Source organism: Ursus maritimus, unplaced genomic scaffold, assembly GCF_017311325.1.
Source record: "Ursus maritimus isolate PB19 unplaced genomic scaffold, ASM1731132v1 scaffold_2, whole genome shotgun sequence".
In the NCBI taxonomy this organism is placed as follows: domain Eukaryota; kingdom Metazoa; phylum Chordata; class Mammalia; order Carnivora; family Ursidae; genus Ursus; species Ursus maritimus.
This window is the reverse complement of record NW_024424452.1, coordinates 76,306,672-76,328,258: the sequence shown is the minus strand read 5'-3', so window position 1 is coordinate 76,328,258 and position 21,587 is coordinate 76,306,672. Positions and strand designations below refer to the sequence as shown.

Below are 21,587 nucleotides of genomic sequence, written 5' to 3'. Positions count from 1 at the left end.
TGATACTAGTGGGCACTTAATACATGATGATTTATGATATCAAACTCACCTATGCTATGTCTCATTCTGCTATGCTTTGCTTCATGCAAACTTACATTATAATAAATTTTCAGCCAGAGAATCGATTACTATTATTCTCCTCAGATAATATATTTCCATTTAAATCAAGTCATTCAGTCCTTCTGCCTGAATTGACAGAGTAGGGGTGAGAGCCTGAGGTTGCCCTTAAATCATCCCAGTAGGGAGCTGTCTAGTCCAAGGCTGGACTTGAAAACACAGACTGCTTCTCCACGTCTTCAAGCAGTAAGTTTCTCCAGCTAAGCTCCCTTATCCCCAGCGTTTCTGAGGTCTTAAGAGAATTCACAAGAAATTTGGTGTTGGTACTTAATAAAATTGGTGTAAGGGATTTTCTGAATTGTCTAGGGAACCATGTTATAAGTAAGCACCAGCAGCCAATTTTAGTGCCCATGATTGTGTTTGCACCAAGTAGTAGTACTCTGTTCGTAGTGTGCTGATAAAGAAAAGAGCAGAGAAAGACATCCGTGTCTCAGTTATGGACTTTCCTCTAACAATATCACAGTGCCCTGGGTGGATAGAGGTTTCATCCCAGTAGGATAGAAGTGGCAGGAGGGTGGTCAGGTTATACAGCACAGGTCAGCCTGGACATGTCAATCTCAAAAGACCCTATGCCTGGAAGCCAGAATATATTCCTGTTGACTAGCTAATTATGTTTCCTAAAAGGACATCATCTCTCACACTAATGTTGCTGATTAGTGGAAGTTTCTTGGTAACATGAATTTGTTCGAGTTTCACATGATTTGTTTTTTTGATGTAGAATGACAAGCAGGATGTGTTTATGTATTTGTAGATATGTTACATACATCTTCTGTTTCTACATACTTAAGTAATATTATGAATTAAAATAGTTTGCCTATGCTCACAATTGATGAGGATCCTTTTCCTTTAAAAGCTGTTTGCATATTATCCAAGTTTGAAAAACACTGGTTTAGGAAAAGTATATTTGGAATTCTCTTGAAAGAGCTGACATCGTCAAAATAGGTACAAACAAATGACCTCGACTTACAAATGATTTGGAGCCGAGCTTAAAAATTGCTTCAATTTCTAATTGCCCTCAGCAGGACCAGGAAAAAAAAAATGCAGGTCTGGCCCTCAGAAGCTGGGAGGCCCATCCATGGCTAGAGCATATATTGAGGGTCCTTGGGGGAACTGTTTTCCTGCTCTGTGCTTCAGTTCAACATATGTAAAGCAGGGATAATAATACCCAAACTCAATCCTTAAATTGAAAAATGAAAACAAATAAACTTAACTTTACGGGAATAAAGGGGCAATAGATGCAAAAGCAGTTTCATCTTTTGAGAAAAAGAAGGTCCTATTTAAGGGACGAATTCTTGAAAATATCTCAACAGTATGTGTCTAATTCATACTGACATGTGTAATTGAACCTATGTTTAATTTTTGCTGCAAATTATCTGCTTCCTTTAAGAAGCTGGGGTGGTAAAATGCTGAGTTGTGTGGTTCAAATAGAGCTGTGGAAGAATTACGGATACCTGGGATAAGACACAATAAAGTTGAACCCTTAACAAAAGAAGAATGAGTGAAACAAAGAAGGGAGGGCTGCAGGAAAAAGTTGTGCCAATGGTGAGAAAAGATATCATGAAGTTGGCGGAAAATAATAGCAAGGAAGTAGGGATGAGGGAGGTTTTCACACCCAGATCTCACTAATGACATAGAAAGTGTTTAATATAGACAGGACCCAGTGAAGTCGTCAATGGTTTTCCAGTTAAGACCCAGAGCAACTCAAATAGAGATAAACTACATACATAGAAATATTGAGTTTTATCCCACTTTAGATGACAACGTCTATACTCTCCTCTTTTCCCTCTTCCCTCCTTTTTTTATATTCCTTAAGCTTAAATGCTTACAATTAAATCTAATAAATTCCTTTTTCATTATTCTGGATAATTATATTTCAATATGAAAAACTTAATGGTTATTGAAATAAAGTAGCATGGTGAGAACTGTGCTGGCTTTCTAGGAGTGCCAGCCCTCCCCGCTCCCAACCTCAGTTCCTTAACTATCACAGAAATATTGAAAAAGATAATATTTTGTAGGTTCATCAGAGAAGCATTCCTTGAAATAAGGAGTGATATATATGCTTTCAAAGGTCACCTGACCACACAGTGTGGCCACATTGTAGAGTGTGAATCAGGGAGGGCCAAGTGCAGGAGCAAGAACCCAACAGGAGACTAACACAGTAGTACAGGAAAGAGACAGCGGTCATTCCAATGAGGACTGTAGTTGAGGGGAGAAGTGATTGGGCTTGGAAGCAGGTTTTAGAGGAGAGCAGTGGTTGGCAATCTGTACCTCCAAGGGCTCACTCTGGTCTTAGGTTATGTTTGTGTGGCCCAAATAGCTAACTAAAAATCATTTTTACTGTTTTAAATGGTGATGAGAAAAGAAGAGTAAGTGAAAGACATCATATATGGCCCCCATAAGCCTCAACCATTCATTATCTGTCCCTTATAGAAAAAGTTTGACAACCCCTTGGAGTAGAGTCAGCAGATGATGAAATCAAACTGGTTGGAGGGAGGGATGAGGGGAAGAGAAGAATGAGGGAAAGCACCCGTGTTATTAGTTCAGGCAGCTCTGTGATGGACATGCCCTCTCCATGTCAGCCAAGCATACCCTCTTGGGTACCTTTGCTTTATCTTATTCATGTCTTTGTTGTTGTACTTCTTTTACTATCAATTTACTTATATGTCTGTCTCCCCTCCTTGGCAGTGAATTCCTTCAGTAACTTTAATTTTTCTCAATATTTACAGCACCCGGCTTTGTACAAGCCACATGCTCCATAACTATTGGACATAACTGAACTGATGCTATGTTAAATTCATTTTCAGCAGTGCTGATAACATCAACTTCTTAATAAATACAAAATTATAATAACTTTTTGTATGTGTGTAAGAGTTTATAAACCATTTTACAACCCACCAGTTCCCCACTACAACCCTAAATATTGATATTATAGTAAACTTCAATTATAACTACCCTTTACAAGAAATTATATTTTATGTTGATTTACATATATTTAAAATTTTAAGAACTATAAGGAATTTTTATTCTGTTCAGTTATAGTATATCATTGGTTTTTGATGGTTCAACGATTCATTAGTTGTATATAATACCCAGTGCTCATCACAACACATGAGATGTGAATTGAAATCCATCCCTTTGAGGGAATGATTAGAAAAAGGACAGAATGGGGTGCTTCAGTGGCTCCGTCGGTTAAGTGTCTGACTCTTAGTTTTGGCTCAGGTCATGATTTCAGGGTCCTGAGACTGAGCCCTGCTTCGGGCTCCATGCTCATCAGGGAGTCTGCTTGAAGACTGTCTCCCTCTCCTCCACCCCCAACTCACAAGGTCATGCATGCTCGCTGTCTCTCAAATAAATAAATTTTTTTTTTAAAAGAAAAAGGACAGACTGAAAAGACAAACTTGGCAGTGGAGCATTATGAGAAGTCAAAAAGAAAGAAATCTGGGTATTGTAACAACAATTGGGGCAGCTGAATTGGATTTGAGGGGTCTAGTGAGGAACAAAAGGTATCAAAGGTGGGCTTTCACATTTTGAATTTGATGGTAGTGCCTGTTACTAAGATATAGAGCCTATGCACATATAGGTTGAGTTCTGTCTTGGAAAGTTGTATCTGAGATGCTGATTAGACATTTAAATATATATGTCTAGAAGGTCACTGGATATCCAAGTCTGCATTTCAGAGTTGGAGATATAATGGTGCTGGTCATAGAAATAGGGCATGCAGATGGTATTTAAGCCAAAGTACTGGATGAGTTCAGCTAGAGAGTAGGTGTGTAGATAGAGAAGAGGGGAAGGCCCAGCCCATTCCAATGTTTACAGGAAGAAGAGGACAGAAAGAACCAAAGGTCTGAGACTGAGGAGGAAGAACTGTGAGGAAAACAAAACAAAACAGAAAAAAGGAAAAAATGTGTTCTAAGATGGAGGGAGAGGTCAAATATATCTACTACATCTAAGAAATACAGTACAATGTGGATAGAAAAGTAACCATTACATGTGTGTGGGTATAGGAAATTGACGACCATCATAAGCACTGTTTTGGTGGGGGTGAGGACAGACCCTGCTTGAAGTAAGTTGAAGTGGGTTAAAGAGACAACGAGGAAGTACTATAGGGCATGTCAAGGAGAGATATTCCCATGGAACATTTAACCCTCAAGCTGTAATAAGAGAGAAACTGGACCAAGAAAATAACATTTACTGAAAAGAACATTCAAACTTTGTTAAAACACTCTGTTAGCACTTGTATTTTTCCCACTTTTCAGGTAGCACATGTCCTATAGGGCAGTGGGAGTGAAGTAGTTAAACAAAGGATCCTTTCCTGGAGTCAGTACAGCATGAGGGGGTTCCATGCAAAGCTAGCAGTTTCCTGAAACAATATACCATAAGCTCCTGCTGTGGTGAGGAAGAGGGGGCTGTAATTCCTTTTTTTTTAATTGAAGTATAGCTGACACACAATGTTATATTAGTTTCACGTGCACAACATAGTGATTCGACAACTTTACATTATGCTATGTTCACTGGAAGTGTAGTTACCAGCCGTCATTATACAACATTATTACAGTATTGTTGACTATATTCTCTATAGTAGGGACAATAAGTTAATAGAATTTCACAAGCATGTTATCACATGCACGATTTTGTCCAATGAAGAAAAGGTTTGTTTGTTTGTTTGTTTGTTTGTTTTTTTAGCTTGCATCCCATTCAAGAGCTTTGTCCCCAACAGAAAATCTGATTCATTCTCAACTGGGGCAGAGCTCAGCAAACACTATATTGTCAGAACAGAGACCAGCCAAGAAACACGACAACATGGCAAAGCCATCAGCAGGGTTACAGGTTAAGCAGGATCACAGTTCTGACTTCCCCAGTGAAGGAATTAAAGAACAAAACAAAACTCTAAGAGTACCAGAGAGGGAGCTTTGAACAGTGCAAAGGCAAGGATAAGAATTTTCTATACAAGAGTCTGATGTCCTAGCACAGACCAGCACAGGATAAGGTACATACGGGGAAGAATTAGCACAACTTGGACAATGAAAGAACCATTCCCTTTCTAGTTTCTTACATAAGAACTAAAGCATGCCTGCTAGAGTGTGTGTATGTCATTGCATTCTATTATAATATACATATACATCTATGTAATAAAAAAGGATACATTTCTTACTCTGTACCATGGACTCAATCATTCTCCCCTCGTATTTTCATTAATCACTTGAATTTTAAAATTCCAAAGGCTATTGCTAGAGTTAGAACTAATAGTGTAAGCCTCACCTGATTGTTACTGTCAACGTTTTTGTACATTGAGTAGACAAAAGAGTTAATAATCACACCTTACAGAAACCTTAGTTGGACATATTTCTGTCTAAGTGTGCTATTCATTACAAATAAATGCTGCTGATAGAGGCAGACACACACACACACACACACACACAACACATACATCAGGTGTTTAATTGCCATTTGATTGTGAATTCTTACTGATTTTGTCAGATTTAATTGTTTTAGAACATGTATTTCAATTATTTGGTTCAAATATCTCTTTCCAATAGACAATAAGTCACTGGTGAATAGGGAAACGTCTACTTCTAGAACTCTGAACATAACAGGACTCAATAGTTGTTTGCTGAATGAATGAAAATTAAGTACGATAGTCGTCTGACTGAATTTAGAGTATTTATTAAGATTGGTGAGTTTGTATTCACATAGACATTCCAGTTGTATGATTCCCTTCTTTAGATAAGACAAGAAAAATAATGAAAAACTAGCTCTTTGAGTAATTCATAGCAAAATCTTGGCCAAACAAGCTTTTTATGGAAACTGCATATAGGTAAGAGATGCTATCAGAGATGATCTATTTTTTTTAAAGGATTCTGAGGTACAGTTTGAACTGTGTAGGAAAACTGTGCTCTATATCAGAAAATGGCAAAAGGAGAGATCTTCAGTGGCAACTGCTAATGGAAAACATTTTAGAATTTATATTCACACAGCACACTCAAGTTGTGGGATTTTACTTCAAATCAGTCATTAAATGAAGTCAGAGTATTTGCTAGAAAATACCTGGGAATAAACCTAGCAGGAAATGTGCAGTGCCTATATGAATAAATTTATAAAATTATGCTGAAGGACAAAAGTAAACTAAAATGAGAAACAGATCTTGAATAAGAATCCCACTATTTAAAGTTGTAAATCCTCCTAAAATTGAATAACTATAACACAATCTCAGGGAAATTTTTCAATATAATTTTGAGAGAAGTAACTTGACAGAATGATTCTAAATTTCACTTAACAGAATAAACAGATGAGAGTAGCCAGGAAAATTCTAAAAAAGAAAAAAACAGTAACACATGTAATCAGAAGGATTCAAACTTTAAATTTAATATAAAAATTATAAAGTGACAAACATGAGAAGCCTGTTATAAAAATTCCACTGACAGAATCTGTTGAATAGAAAACAGTGTAGAAAGAATGAAACAAAAAAATGTGAATTTACTTTGTGGTAAAGGTAGCATTACAAATCAGACTTCTGAATAAATAATTTTATGAGAATTGTCTTCCATCCCTCCTTTCCCCCCGAAAAAAATTTTAGATAGGTCAAAACTCAAAATCCCAAAGTACAATTTAGGTGATTTGCATAATATCAGAGTTTAAAAAAAACCTTGCTATTTGACACAAAAACTGAAGCTATAAAAGTCTTATGGATAGGAGATGCTTCATGATAAAATAATGGACAAAACTGAAAAACAGAAGGCAACTGGAGAAAAAGTGCTGGCAGCATATATGGCTAAAAGTTACTAACCATAATCTCTAGAGAGCTTTTTTAAAAATCTGCTGAAAAAAAACAAATCAACACTAAAAGAAAAGTGGTCAAGAATAGTTTTAGTAGTTCTCAGTTGATGAAAGACAACTGGTCAATAAAACATAAGACACCAAACTTCCCTAATAACCAAAAGGAATGCACACCAAAACTGCATGTGGGTGAATATTTGCATATCAGATTGAAAATATCCCATGTTGATCAGATATGGAGAACTGGATATTTTTACGCATTCTTGATTGGGATGTTAATTGGCACAGTCTCGAAGGAAGGGGAATGTGAAAACATCAATGTTTTAAATGTATCCATCCTTTCACCAAGTAGTTCCGCTTCCCATTTTTAGGAATATAGCCTAAAAAAATCCTTGCACCAGTGTACATATATGAAATGTTACTTGCCTCATTATTGTTGAAAAACTGAACTGTCCATCAACTGGAGACCAGCTAAAAAATTATGGTACATATTAGTAATAGCTAATATTTATTAACTGCTTATTTTTCTAAGCATTTTATCACATGTTTAGTCATTTAATCCTCCCAATAATATTATGAAGTAGGTACTTCATTCATCACAGTTTAAAAATGAGTATATATGATAAATCCATACAAAAGAACACTGTGTGACTATGAAATAAAGTGACATAACCAAATTCAGTGGAAAGAGCACCAAGATTTTTCTTGATTGAAAGAATTAAGTTGTAGAATAGCATGCATAGTATAATTATATCTATATTACATTATATAAATTCATATATTAACATTCAAAAGAAAGATGTCTAAAGGAAGGGCTAATAGTGGTTCTTTTCTGAACAATGAGATATTGGATTTTTTTTTAACTTCCTATTCTTGAACTTTTTACATTAAAGATTATGTACATAAAACCTTTTTACATAAAAGGTTTATATTAAAATGAGGAAATTAGGCACCTCATAAAGGTGGAATCATGCGTCATCTGCCCTCTGTGGCTTATTTCACTTACCATAACATATTCAAGTTCATCCATGATGTTGCAGATTGGATTTCCTCACTTTTTAAGGCTTTCCTTTCTATTTAGATGTCAATGGACATTTAGGTTCTTTTCACATCTTGGCTATTGTGAAGAGTGCCTCAATAAATAATGGGATGCTGATATGTCTTTGAGATCTTGACTTCAATTCTTTTGAATAAGTACCCAGAAATGGGATTACTGGATCCACATATATAAGGTGTGTAAAATGGTCACACTGATAGAATTAGAGTAAAATGACGGGTGCCAATGGTTGGGCAGTGAAGGATATAGAAATCGCCAATAAACGGACATAAAGTCAATTATGCAAGATGAATAAATTCTAGAGATCTTCTATACAACATTATGCCTAGAGTTAACTACTGTCTTGTACCCATAAAATGTGTCAAAAGGGTAGATCTAACGTTAGGTGTTCTTACTGCAACAAAACCAAATTTTAAAAATGACGTATTTTTCATTTTGAGAAATGTAGTTAATAAGGCTTTTTTTAAGTTCCATTTGATTCTCCTATACAAGTCCTAATACATCTCCCCTCTTTTTAAACCTGTCCATTTGGGCCTTAAAATCGAATTCTTTATTATCACAAGGTTCCCTGAATGTGGGATGAAACAGAGTTCTCAGAATTGCCAGTCAACATGCTACCAACTCATTAATGCATTTTTACATGAAAATACAGTAGTATGGCCATTTGGGAATAGTTGCTAATTCAAGAGCTCAGAGCAGAAGTTCTAGAAACCCTCAAAGAAGTTCAGGAGGCCTTTTTGTTCACACGTGGGGCCACTAGAAAAAATAAAGACAAAGCTGAGGTAAGTAGAACGAAGTACGTGAAACCGAAGAAAACAGCATGATGTAATGAAAGGAGAACCCTAGGTTGGATGGCAAGCAACCCAAGTTCTAGTCCTGGCCCTGCCACTGGCCAACACTGTTATTCTAGGCCTGTGCCGTTTCCTCCTATAAGAAACGAGAGGTAAGACGAGATCACCAGCATTCGAGGCTTTCTCCCGATGTGCTGCAGGGGCCACCCGGGAACCTGCAGAGCCCCAGGGAAAGCAGGCTGGATCCTGGGCTCCCACCCTGCCTTAATGAAAACAACTCCATTTTTATTTATTTCATATAATGGGATTTCACGGAAGATTCTGATTGAATGAAGAGTTATAATGCTTAGAAACAAAGAAGAGAGAAAAGTTTGAAAACCGCAAACTAAAGCTGATGTCTGAGGTTCCTTATAGCTTTAAGTTCTTGTTTTGAAATTAATCTATGCTTCAGAATGTATGGGAGTAAGCAGTGAAAATGCAGTTTGCCCTGAAGAGAATTTCCAAGTCACTGAACATCAATCATGAAGAGTCTCTGTTGCTAACATGTGGCAAGTTGATTTTTTTTGCTTCCCTAGGGTCAATTTACCATCTGCCTCATCTTCATCAAAACATTAATTTCAGCTTAATCCCCCTCTTCCTCTCTGGTGGTAAAAGGACCTGGCTCACTTTGAAATAAAGCAAATAGAATGCAGCCATGCTTTCATAGGCGGGGTGTTTTCCATTTGATTACTATAGAACTCCAGAAAACTAAAATGAATACAGTAATTTAGCTCTTTTCAGAGACTTAAAGTCTAAAAAACCATTCAATTAAAATAAACGAATTCAGTAAATATATTAGGTATTTACTATATATGCAAAGGACAGGGCAAAGTCTATCTTGTGAATGAAATGTGAAAGACTCTGCTCTCAAATCTATACTCTCTGGTAAGAGGGGACATCAGAAGGATGTGAGTTCAAAGGAAAGAAGGGCCTCCTCGTCAGTGGAAGGGATGTCCGGAAATGTTTTCAGAGTCCTGAAGGTTGGGCAGAAGTTTGATAGGCGTAAGTATGAGCACAGGGTATCTGATGAAGAGAATGCTAAACCAAGAAGTTTTAAATTAATAAGCAATGCAACAATTGGTGAACATGTTCTTAATCAGATTAAGCTGGTTTTCAAATATAGCGTAAATAGAAGAAGGCAGATACAAAAAGCTGGGAAGGCAACTGGGATGCTGGGTGCTTCACTGCTCGGGTAAAAAGGTGATGAAATGGGATGATGGCAGTGGAAATATCAAGAAAGTGATTTATGGAGCTACACCTAGAGTAGATTTCCAAGAGCTTAGAGAATGGCCAGAAGTACATGGTAGAACAGGTAGGACGCCATTACAAGAGTCAAGGAAGAAGACAAATGATAGCTTGGACTAAGATGATTGGAGAATAGAAGGTGAAGAGCATGCATATCTGAAAACTATCTAGAGGTAAAACTAACAGGGATTTAGTGATGGATTGGACACGGAGATGATGTTCACTGAGATAAGGAACAATACATGGAGAAGAGTCATGGGACCAGAGAGGCTGTGGGTTCCATTTTGGATATTCAATGCTGAGGGGTCTAAAGCAAGCAAGAGGAGCTACCTATCTGAGGTATGGTTTTCTCAGAGGATCATGAGATTTCAGTGAATGCAAAGAACTGTAAGGATTAATGGGTGAAAAGTTATAGAAATATGGGAATTTTTCACAGAAGAATAGGTATATAGTGGGGCCTGCAGATGTGTCTAGAGAGGCACAATTTAAATTAGGTAATTTGAGGGGTGCCTGCATGTCTCAGTCAGTTAAGTACCTGCCTTTGGCTCAGGTCATGATCTCAGCATCCTGAGATCAAGCCCTACATCGGGGCTCCCTGCTCAGCGGGGAGTCTGCTTCTCCCTCTCCCTCTGCTCCTCCCCCCTGCTTGTGCTCGCGCTCTCTCCCGCTCTCTCTCAAATAAATAAAATCTTTAAAATAAATAAATAAATAAATAAATAAATAAATAAATAAAAATAAGATAATATTATTCTACTCTGCTGATAGAAAAAAAATTGGTACTTAATATGAAAAAACCAAGAACACGTCTTTTTCTAGATTTTGTTTACTAGTGCTTAATGAATGAGTGAGTTGTGTCTCTTCTAAGATATTTGACGAGTGGAATTTTCTCTCCATCACATGTTTGAATGTTTAGAACTCCGTTAATGTTCTATTTAGTTCAAGTGGTTGTATGTTGGTTCTTTGGCGCCATTGTCAATAATAAAATTCAACAAAACAAAACCCTAAATATGGCTTTGTTTTTCTCTTTTTAAACATATCTGATTCTCAGCCCAAACCAAGATTTAAGTTTTTCTTCTCATGTGGGAGAAAAGTGTAAGTGACTGACCACCATTAAAATTACTTTACTCACTAGACCTCGCTGACCTTTTGCTAACCTATCCCTCTACTCAGCCGTCCAAATAGTGCCTTTCCCCATTGTCTGCTGTTACCTTCCCTGATACGGACCTCTGCCTCTTCACCAACTGCCTGCTATATTCTTATTCCTTCCCAGGCGAGAGGCCAGGGACTCTGCATTTTTAACAAGGGTCCCAAGTAATTTGTGAGATTAGGTAAATTTGAGAAAATCTCTGCAGAGCCTCTTCAGGGACCACTTTGAAGGTGTAGGAGAGAAGCAGGCTGGGCCATGTTCCTGTCACCTGCTATACCCACAGTAGGTCTGAGCTTTACTCTTTTCATATGAGGTCTCATATGTTTTCATTTGAAGCAAACATCTTATTTCTCAAAACACTTGAAAATTGTGGTCACTTCTGACCACTTCTGACTTTCCTAATCTCCTTATCCATTCCCACATCAACAATGCACTCACAACCAGTCTAGAATCCTTCAGCTACTTGATGATTAAGAATTGAGCATTATTGAGGGCCAAATAGTGATAAGGCCTATTTTATGTGTTAAGTGTATGACACTGAACAAAACAAAATTCTTGCCTCATCTTATGTTGTAGTGGGGAATAACAAAATAAATAAGTTGTGTTTAAGTCTGTTTTTCTCCTAGACGTTCCAAAGAAAATACAATTTGTTAAGTTAGTGGAAAATCATACATAGTATAAGGGAACAACATTAATACAGGGCCAGAGAAAAGTTTACTTTTGATTTATTCTCTAAAGAAAGAATTTTCTAGGCACAGTAAAGAGGTATATGAAATATAGGAAGGAGATTATATGCCTTCAAATAATCTTCAAGTACATTGAAAGTGCCAGTCTAAGCAACTGATATTCTTCCTACCATGTACCTTGAGGGGAGGCAAAAGTAGGCAATACTTTGTTAGCCTAGGTCTATCTACTGAGCACTCTTCAAACTAAATAAACAAACAAATAAGAGAACTTTTTAGACTATTAGAAAATAATGACTGTTATGAAGAAAAATAGAGCATGAAATGGAGACTAAGGAATTCCAGAGAGAGAAAGAAAGAGAGAATGCACAATTTTAAATAGGGAAGCCAAAACACTTATGAAAAGATAACCATTGAGTGAAGACCTAACGGAGGCAAGGAAATGAGCAATGTGGATATTTGGAAGCAAAGCATTTCCAGACACAAGAAATCACAGCACATGTGTCATTAGTATTAGTAAAGGGAATGGATATAAATGTAGGAACTGTTTTACCACGATCACTTTCTGCTCTGGGAGCTATTCCTTCTCTTCCTGTTGTTACAGCAAATGTCATGTGCTTTAACTAAAATCACCACTTAGGACTATGGTATTCAAACCACCAAGAACATTTGCTATGATCTAAGGTCTTTTCTAGAGCTGAAGAAACTGAGGTAGAGGAGGGTGTGTGACTTGCTTGGTATCAAAGTGCTCATTACGAGTAAGTTAGAGGTAAAACTCAGGACTTCTAAACTCCAGCCTTAAGTTATTGCAGCTGAAAAGATCTTTAATATGTGAATCAGAAATCTAAAAGATTATATATTTTTTCAAATTACATTTTTCATATAAATGTTTTATTAGTGAACACATACTCATACTAATGGGAGCAATATTCTTAACAATAAATACTGCTTGTGAGTTCCCATACTTCCACATGTCCCAACAAAGAGAAAAGATGATGAAATAAAGGGAGAGAAAAGAAGTGGGAGGAGGGAGAAAAAAATGAACGAAAAGTAACGTAATGTAATTCAATCATCTATCACATTAACGCAAATCTTTCTAAACCCTAGTTCTTTCCAATATATTGCATCAATACTTTCAATTTCTCATCATATTCTGAAATGGAACAATATACATATCCAAAAATTAAAATTTAAAAAAAATGAAATGAAATTAAAAATTTTAATTTTCTTCTCCATTGTGGCACTACTTTATCAACAAAGGAAGCATCCATCATTGTCATCAATTAATGGAATCCCAACCAGTTACACTGTGATAGCTTGATGTTTACTGTTTTAATAGGATATCTCCTCAAACTTCAGATCCAAATTCCACCTGGTCATTCCATCCAGTCCCACTCAGACACACTACTTTCCCTTCTTGTCTTATTTGGTAATGCGATCTCCATTTCCTCTACCATTTAATCTTCCCTGAGAAGCACTGCTGTTTCTGACATCTGTTCCCTTCCCATCCGTCCCTGTGAACTGGGAGATAAAGACAAAGTTTTCGAGAAATGTAAAGCTCATCTGTCAACGGACTTCCCCTGCCACCTGTCAGAGGCCTCACTGCCTTTCCCATGTGCACTCTTAACTCAATACCAACTTTTCTTGTTGAGCTCTCTTTGGAGAGTTCTCCTCATTCTCTATTTTTTTTTCTATTAAGTCTTTGTATATTGTATTTATTCACAATGTATCTGATTACTCACTATTGTCATCGTTTTGCATATAGCCCCTATGACATCATTTCTGCTGTATGAAAAGCCAGCCGGGTATTTCAAGAAACTTCTATCTAGTCCTAAAATGCAAAGGCTAAACTTTAGGGTTTAACCTATAATCTGGGTATTTGAAGAGTCACCACAGCTGCTACAGCTGCCAAGATGAGAATGGAAGCAAACAATCCCTTCTCTTCAATGACCTCATCATATTTGTTCACGCCCTTAAAATAATTAGGCTGGATTAGTGCAATGAATTCTGGGTCTAGGGCGATCCTTAAAGACCACCTGTGAGATTTAGTTAGCCTGCCTACTTTAGGATCCTGGTCAGATGAGCCATGTTCTACTTGCTCCATACATCTAATTTGTAATCTAGAAAAAGCTAACCTTATACCGAATTTCTAGAAAAAAATTCCTGGCTCATGTGTATTTTCTCAGCATCTTTTACTTTGAGAGTAAAACGAAGACATAGGGTTCTTACGTAAAATGTACCTTCTCTCCCTCCACCTTTACCCACTAGAAAAAAACAAAAAACAAAACAAAACTGTCTGAACAGCTTCCTCTTTGCAGGGAAAACAGGTTGAAACAAACGAGCTGTAGGTTAGTTCTCCCTGGGAACAGGGAGGGCATGGAAAAGTGTTCTCTGTTATGAACTCTTCTGTATCTTCGCCTCCATTCCCATCTCCCTCATACTTCTCCTGGATTGAGGCTTCTGGGTTCTGACCAGGGACAGCACCACTGTGAAGACTTCTCTAACTTCCTCCTTCCCCCACGGTTCATGGGGCCAACACCCACATGGGCATGTAGGCACATGTAATCGTTCATGTCTATTTATGTTCTCTCTTAATTCTAGAAAAAAGTAGTCACTCTACTCTCTGTTTGTATAGATAATCAATTATTTTTTTGCATTATGCTTTGTTTTTTGCAGTCTATTTTCCACACTAGAATGGAATACTGCCTGGCACACAGTACATTCTAAAATAATAGTTAAATTGAATTTTCAGGAGCAAAATTAGGACAAGGAAAAGAAAGAATGAAAACAAAACAAACAAGTGATGTGTACTAGGCAATAAGCAGTAGAAAATAAAGTGGGAGCCAAAATTCAACCAGACAACTCATCTCTAACAGAAATGAGGTCTCCAGTATATTTAAAGCTTTGTCCTGTTGAATCTAAACCGGCTTCTACACCAAAGAAGCCACCAGGGCTTTCAAATATCTCAGAGAGTAAAGGACTGAGCACAATTCATTGGCAGACCCTAACCACACCGAACACATGGCAACCCACCAGTCACATTGGCTGTGGGTCTCTGAAAGCGTCTTTAGCACTGCTGTTTGTGTAAGAGGGAGGGGCAACAGCAAAAGAAGATTCAGTGGAAGCTCTGAGGCTTAGAAAGAAGTCTCTACCTCTCCCTATTTCAGTGGTGATGTTGTAAGGATGGGGGTAAAGCTGTTGGAGTCAGGACATCTGTAAGTATCACTATGTGGGTGACCGTGTTTGTGGACTGTAACCCTAATCAGAACACTGTTTCTCTTGGAAGGAGTCCATTTCTCTTGGAACAAATATCATAGATGTGTCACCTCAATTAATAAAGTGAGATTCTTGTGAATCTTGGAAATGAGCTGGTGGGAAAAAAACAATAAATTATGGCTTTCTAATAGTGGAATGACATTTTAATGTCATCTTCAGAATCCATTGCTATATCCAATTACATCTCTAATTACAGAGGGAAAATATTTAGATGGGAAACTTGGCTTATCCTGGACTTGAAATCTGAGCATAAACCATGGTGACAGACAAAGGCCTCACCTCATCAGATTGTGTCTGAAGCTGAAAGTTATCTTCATGGTCTCTAAATTTAACGGTTAAAGTTACTCAGAGACACTCAAGGTCAAATTGGAGACAAATGATTAATTCCTGTCAATAAATGTTTCTTTCTTATAACTGGAACTTAATTACTTGGGCAAATGTACACACACACAAACACACATACACACACAAAATCTCATGAACCAATCACACAAATCAGTTATTGAATATGCTTTTTAAAAGTTCAAGTTCAAATGAAAATTATTACAAACGCAAATGAAGATTAGAAAAAAAACTTTGAGTTAGCTCTAATTTAGAAAATTCCCGTAGTGAGAAGACGTAGTAAACATCTAATAGCTTTTGTTTTTAAATGATTCTTTTAAAATTTTATTTGAGAGAGAGTTAGACCAAGAGAGAGGGAGCCCAAGCAGGCAGAAGGAGGGACTGAGAGAGAGGGACAAGCAGACTCCCCACTGAGCAGGGAGCCTGACTTGGGACTCGATACCAGGACCCTGAGATCATGACCTGAGCTGAAGGCAGATGCTTAACCGACTGAGCCACCCAGGCGCCCGATTAAATGATTCCTTTAAGTAGTTACACAGTATGAAGGAAAAGACCCAGGACCCATAAAAACTTTCTACGTGAAGGAGTAGATTAAATTAACTTCACAATAAAAACTCTGGTCATGCCAAACAATAAGGACTGTTTTTGTTTAATATATTGTTTTAAATTTTTAAAAATTAACTTGCAAAATAATTTCTAGAGGTATTTAATTTCTTTGATGCCAACTTGCTTTAACAATGAATTTTCAATTGTTCTGTAAAATTTGTTAAACTTTTCTTAAGTATGCAGAAATGCACAGCTCACAGAATCTTTGCAAACCGAACATTCCCACGTAACCAGCATGAGCTAAGAAACAACCTTATCAAGAACCCCAAATGCCACCCTCGTTGTGCCCTCTTCTCACGATGCCTTTTAATTCACCAGGTCAAAGTGGTTTCTACAAAATGTCATTTCTGGAGCAGGTGTGACGCGAGACTGGCCTGCCATTTCTGGTTCTGCTGGCCTGAAGTGAAGCTAGTTTGTGCGAAGCAGCTCCCTGTAAAAGTGGACACTGCTCTGCGTGGCTGACCATGGAGCTCTGCTGCTCTCCCGTCCTTCAGGAGAAGCTGACTTAGGTGAGGGGACAGTGTGGGGGAGGAGAGAAAAGAACACTGGACTTGGTAGGCTATAAAACCAGCCTCTTGAGATTCAGATCTTCTTCCTCCAGTTATTTGACCTGGAGCGACTCAGCTAACCTTTCACAGCCTTAGTTTCCCTTATCGATCAAAATAAAGATGTATGATTGTATGGTCTCTGTTTTGTTCCAAGGTAGAAATGTTACAATTTCATATGGAAGGATGCTTGGACACGCAGGTGAGGTATAAACACGTCAGAAGGTAAAGAAGTAAGTATTCTCTCTCTCCGTCAGTACGGGTCTGACTAGAGGGCCTTCTACCATTTACCTTTCTGTTTCTGGAATCATGTGTTCAGCCTGGATTGGAATTTTTTGATTATCCCTTCTTATGTATTTACGATGTTAATAAATAATTCCTAAGACCATCAGTTAAGTGTACAAATTTACTGTTTCCTTTTTAGTCTCCCATGACAATATAAAGTAAAAGGCCTGGGCTTCCATCAGCCTGGCCTCTCCTGAGTCAGTCGGAGATGAATGAGTCCAGCATATCCACAGCATCTCACGCCTCCTCCTGGGGTCACCTGTGTTCCGCAGGCATAGGCAGTTTGCCACACATATACATGAAACATGAAATACTCAAAATGTGATGCCCATGAGGGAGCAGAAGATTTCTGAGGTGGGCCTTGTTTAAAGATAGGGAGTAGGCTGATTGTTCTGCAAAGCTACTTTATACCCCAAGAAATATCTTCAGTGACTGTACAACAGTAAAGGACATACATCAGCTTCTATTTAAGAACATCATAACCTCTGACAATTAGTTCACATGAATCACTGTCAGGGAGAAATCTCCCAGCAGCAGTGACTAGCCTCAGTTTGCTGTCTGGCTGAGATGTGATTGATATCGGGATCAGAGTAACCTTCCAACTTCAAGCCAGAATATGGAAACTGCCATGAGAAAGAGAATTAGAAATCTCATAATTGACGTCCCTTTTGCCCTTTCTTTATCATGATTCCAATATCTTCCCTGCACTTTCCCTTCTCTGATTCATCAGACTTTTTCTACGTGATGGTAGAGTAAGCCTGGCAACAGCTCGGCTCCAATTGTTTGCGTGAGATGAAGACGAACCAAACCACGGCCTGTTAGCTACAAGTTCATTCCTTTGCTTCACCACAGTGAATAAACAGAAATAAAGATCATGAACAAGTTGATCTCAATTATGTAGAAACATCACAACGAGCCCTCCAACCTTCTCCCCTAGCCTCGTAAATACTATCCTCATACGGCAGACAGACTCACAAAACTCCAGATTCCATTTTCTTTTCAATTTCCACCTGTTACTTAAAAAGCCAGTTCTTCGCAGTTTTTCTCTGATCTTATTTCAGTATCTACAGCAGAACTGGACAGAAACTCAAGTTTTAGTAATGAGTATACAACTTTGTATGTGTAGTAGTCTCCATAGATTTAGAGTTTTTCCTTTTTCCATTCACCTAACCCATCAATTAAAAAAAAATTGTTTAAACTAGACATCGTGTGATAAACTCAGAGCAGCAACTTTCTCCAGTCATATTCAGTCCACATGAGATACTTAAGGATGTAATAAAATATAAAAAAGCATATTTTAGCGGCTTGCTATTTTGAAAAAGGAAAAAAATCCCTTCAGACAGTAATCAATTGCATTGTGGTGGAGATTTCTGCAAAATACATTAAGCAGTTCGCGCCTGTGGCAATGGTCACTGCACATATTTTGGAATGTCTCCCAGACTCTAAGACTTTTTCCAGACATCCAGGAGGAACTTTAGTATGACAGAGATCCTGCTCTGGGCCTTGAAGAAAAAAAAAAAAACTGTAGAAGGAAAACTTTTGAAGGTTCAGTTTCAGCTGGATTTTGTTTCTTAGACAGCCGAGTTGCCTAGGTTATGGAAAATGCTAGTAATTACGGAGTGACGATAATCAGAAAAGTTTCCCCCTCTGTCTTTTTTTGTCTGCGGCCTTAATTAGTTAATCAAGGTTTTGGTTAAGCAGTAATGCAACTTTGCTTCCTAAGTGTCTTTACAAGCAGGGTAGAGTCTATCCCACCCCAGATACTGAAATCACCAAAAGAGATTATGATAATATTTTCTAATTATTAGAAAGAAACAATAAGATATATCTCTGTTTACTGCCCGCTAGCTGTAAGAGCAATCTTAAATTTGCTCAGGAGTTATGCCTTCGGGGAGAAGACCACTGGATTTAGCAAGTGCTCTTTAACCATCTCTTTCCTCTGTCATGTTTAGATTTAAACTCTTCCCTCAGGAGGGGCTTTTCCTGTGGTTAGGAACGAAATCGGAGTATAGAAACTGACATAGTTTATATCTGAAAGGACATATTGATGTATGCTAGAGCCAAACATTTTCCACAGACATACATTACCCTCTTTCTTCTCTGTCTCAAAGGCGTAACTTTTTTTTTTTGAAGGGGGGGGACATTTTGTGGCTTCTATAAATCGAATTCATCTTACCAACGAAGTAAGTAAATGAAAGAAAAAGTTTTCCTAGTGTTTTTGTTTCATGTTATATCTTGGTGCCCTTTATAGTCTTCCTGATTTGCTCAGCTCCAACATTATTTTTTGTTGTTGTTGTTATTCTTATATTGGCTTAATAGTCCCATTTTGCTTAAGTTCCAGCTCAGTTTTACTCTGTTCTCCAATCTGTACAGCTCCTGGTGTGAGAAGCAGGTGCTTCTTGGCCTCCATTCTTCAATTCCAGTCCTTTCTGCAAGGGCTGAAAGTCAGTGGTCCTTTAGGGAGGCAAATGTCATTTTCCTTATCTTAACTGATTCTCACATTTATTTGTTTAGAACCTAAAGAGGCAAAGAAAAAGCATGCTTGCTTGCTCGTGATTTTATATGTATTGTAAATTGTATGTTTATGTTTTATATATATATATACATATATATATACAAAATATGCATATATATACAAATGTTAAATATTTTATGCCATTTACAAGATAGGTAGTTTGGAAAAAGCACTAATTTAGGAATCTGAAGAATTGGATTATGCTTCACGCTTTGCAGGGTGACCTTGAGAAAAATCACTGAATTTTCTTAAGTTTTAATATTCTCATCTGCAAAATGGGAATAATACCTGCCTTGCCTAAATTACAGCTTTATTACAAGAGCCAGATGAGATAGTCTATGTCAAAATACTTCTAAGGTAACAGCTGTAAAGAGCTCAGAATGGTATGTGGTGCATGGTAAACACTACAGAAGTGTAAGTTACAATATTAATATTATCATTATTATATAATTATTATTAAAACTGCAGAGCACCAGACAAACAAATAATCACTCACTAGTGCATTTTTGATAGTTGTATTATACCACCTCATGATTAGTAACATTTTTAAAAACTGTAATTTTATAAATCTATTTAGCTATTTAAAACAGACTTCAGTAATGCATTTTCCAGGTGATGAAAAAAAACGGCCTCTGAAAAAAATCACCAGCCTATATGAGATGCTCATTACCTGAGCTGACAAGACTTTTCTGGAGCTCCAGCTGTGGATGGGCAAGGACCAAGGCAGGAGCACCACAAATATAGTACTATGTTACTATGGGGTTCTTGGAAGGGGTGTCAGAGTCCCCTCCCTGCTTTCATGCAAACAGCAGCTCAGCCTGGCCTCTCTTAAGATGAATGAGTCCAGCATATTCAAGGCAGTTCTTGAGATACACTATCTCGGCATCTGGATGAACAGAAATGTCTACTGCACCAAAATCATGTCCAGCCTCAGGCAGAGCTGAAAAGTCATCAGTGTTCACCCGTGGGGCCTGTATTAGTTTGCTAGAGCTGCCCTAACAACATACCACAGACTGGGTGGCTCACCCAACAGAAATTGACTTTCTCACAGTTCTGGAGACCAGAAGTCCAAGGAGAGGTGTCAGCAGATTTGATTCCTCCTGAGGCTCTTCCCTTGACTTGCTGATGGCTGCCTTTTCTCTGTGTCCTCACATGGTCTTTCCTCCGGGTGCACCCCCAGGACACCCTTGTATGTCCAAATCTCCTCCTCTTATAAAGACACCGCTTATAGTAGAGTCTGCCCTCATGACCTTGTTTTAACTAAATCACCACTTTAAAGGCCCTATATCCAAATATAGTCACATTTTGAGTTATGAGGGTTGGGCTTCAACATTTTGGTGGGGTAGGGAGGGACACGATTCATCTCATAATAGGGCTTTCTCTCCTGGTTACTTCTCCCACCAGTTACTTCCTTTCCACCAGGGTCCATGTGGTTCAACATATTTTCTTTTCCTGATGGATCCCTACTGCTCATTGCTCCAGATTACTTCTAGAGAAAGTTAATCTGAAGATGTTAAATTACGACCTCTTCTATGAGCCTAAGCCTGGCAAGTTGCAAGGACCAGAGAGTCTGCAGGACAGCATTTTATTCCTTAGACTAACATAAGACCAAAAATGTGGACAAGTCAGCTTTATCAGTCAGGGTTTTCTAGAAAGACAAAACCAATAAAGTGTGTGTGTGTGTGTGTGTGTGTGTAGGTGTATGTGTGTGTGTGTGTGTGTGTGTGTGACAAAACCCAAAATATATAACAGGGTGAACAAGCTTGCTGCTCATTAATAAATCCTGAGATCTATAAGTCATTGTAGTGTGGTAAAGAAGTAAGACTCAGCTTCTACCAGTAATACTTCATGGACAAAGGGAAATGTGATTAGGGCTATCACAGGAATTCAGAGAAGGAACAAATTAGTCTGGGGTGCTTGGGGAGGCTTCACAAAGAACAAGAATTTTGAGCTTGATCTTAAGATTTGAATATAATTTTCGAAGCAGAAAATGAGCTTAGGGAAGATTTCAAGTCAGCAGTTCTCAAAGTATGGACCATGGTCCCCTGGGAGTCAGCAATACCCTTTACAGGAGGCCCACATGATAGCCCCTCATAGTCAAAATTATTTTTATAACACTAATGCATTATTTGTCTTTTTCACTGTGTTGACATTTGTCCTGATGA

General features: G+C 37.9%; 1 protein-coding gene across 8 annotated transcripts in view; it reads right to left on the bottom strand.

Annotated features, from left to right (window-relative positions):
• Positions 1–21,587, bottom strand: part of DNM3 (dynamin 3) — a 522,795-nt gene that overhangs the window by 163,539 nt on the left and 337,669 nt on the right. The gene's annotated exons all lie outside the window — the stretch shown is intronic.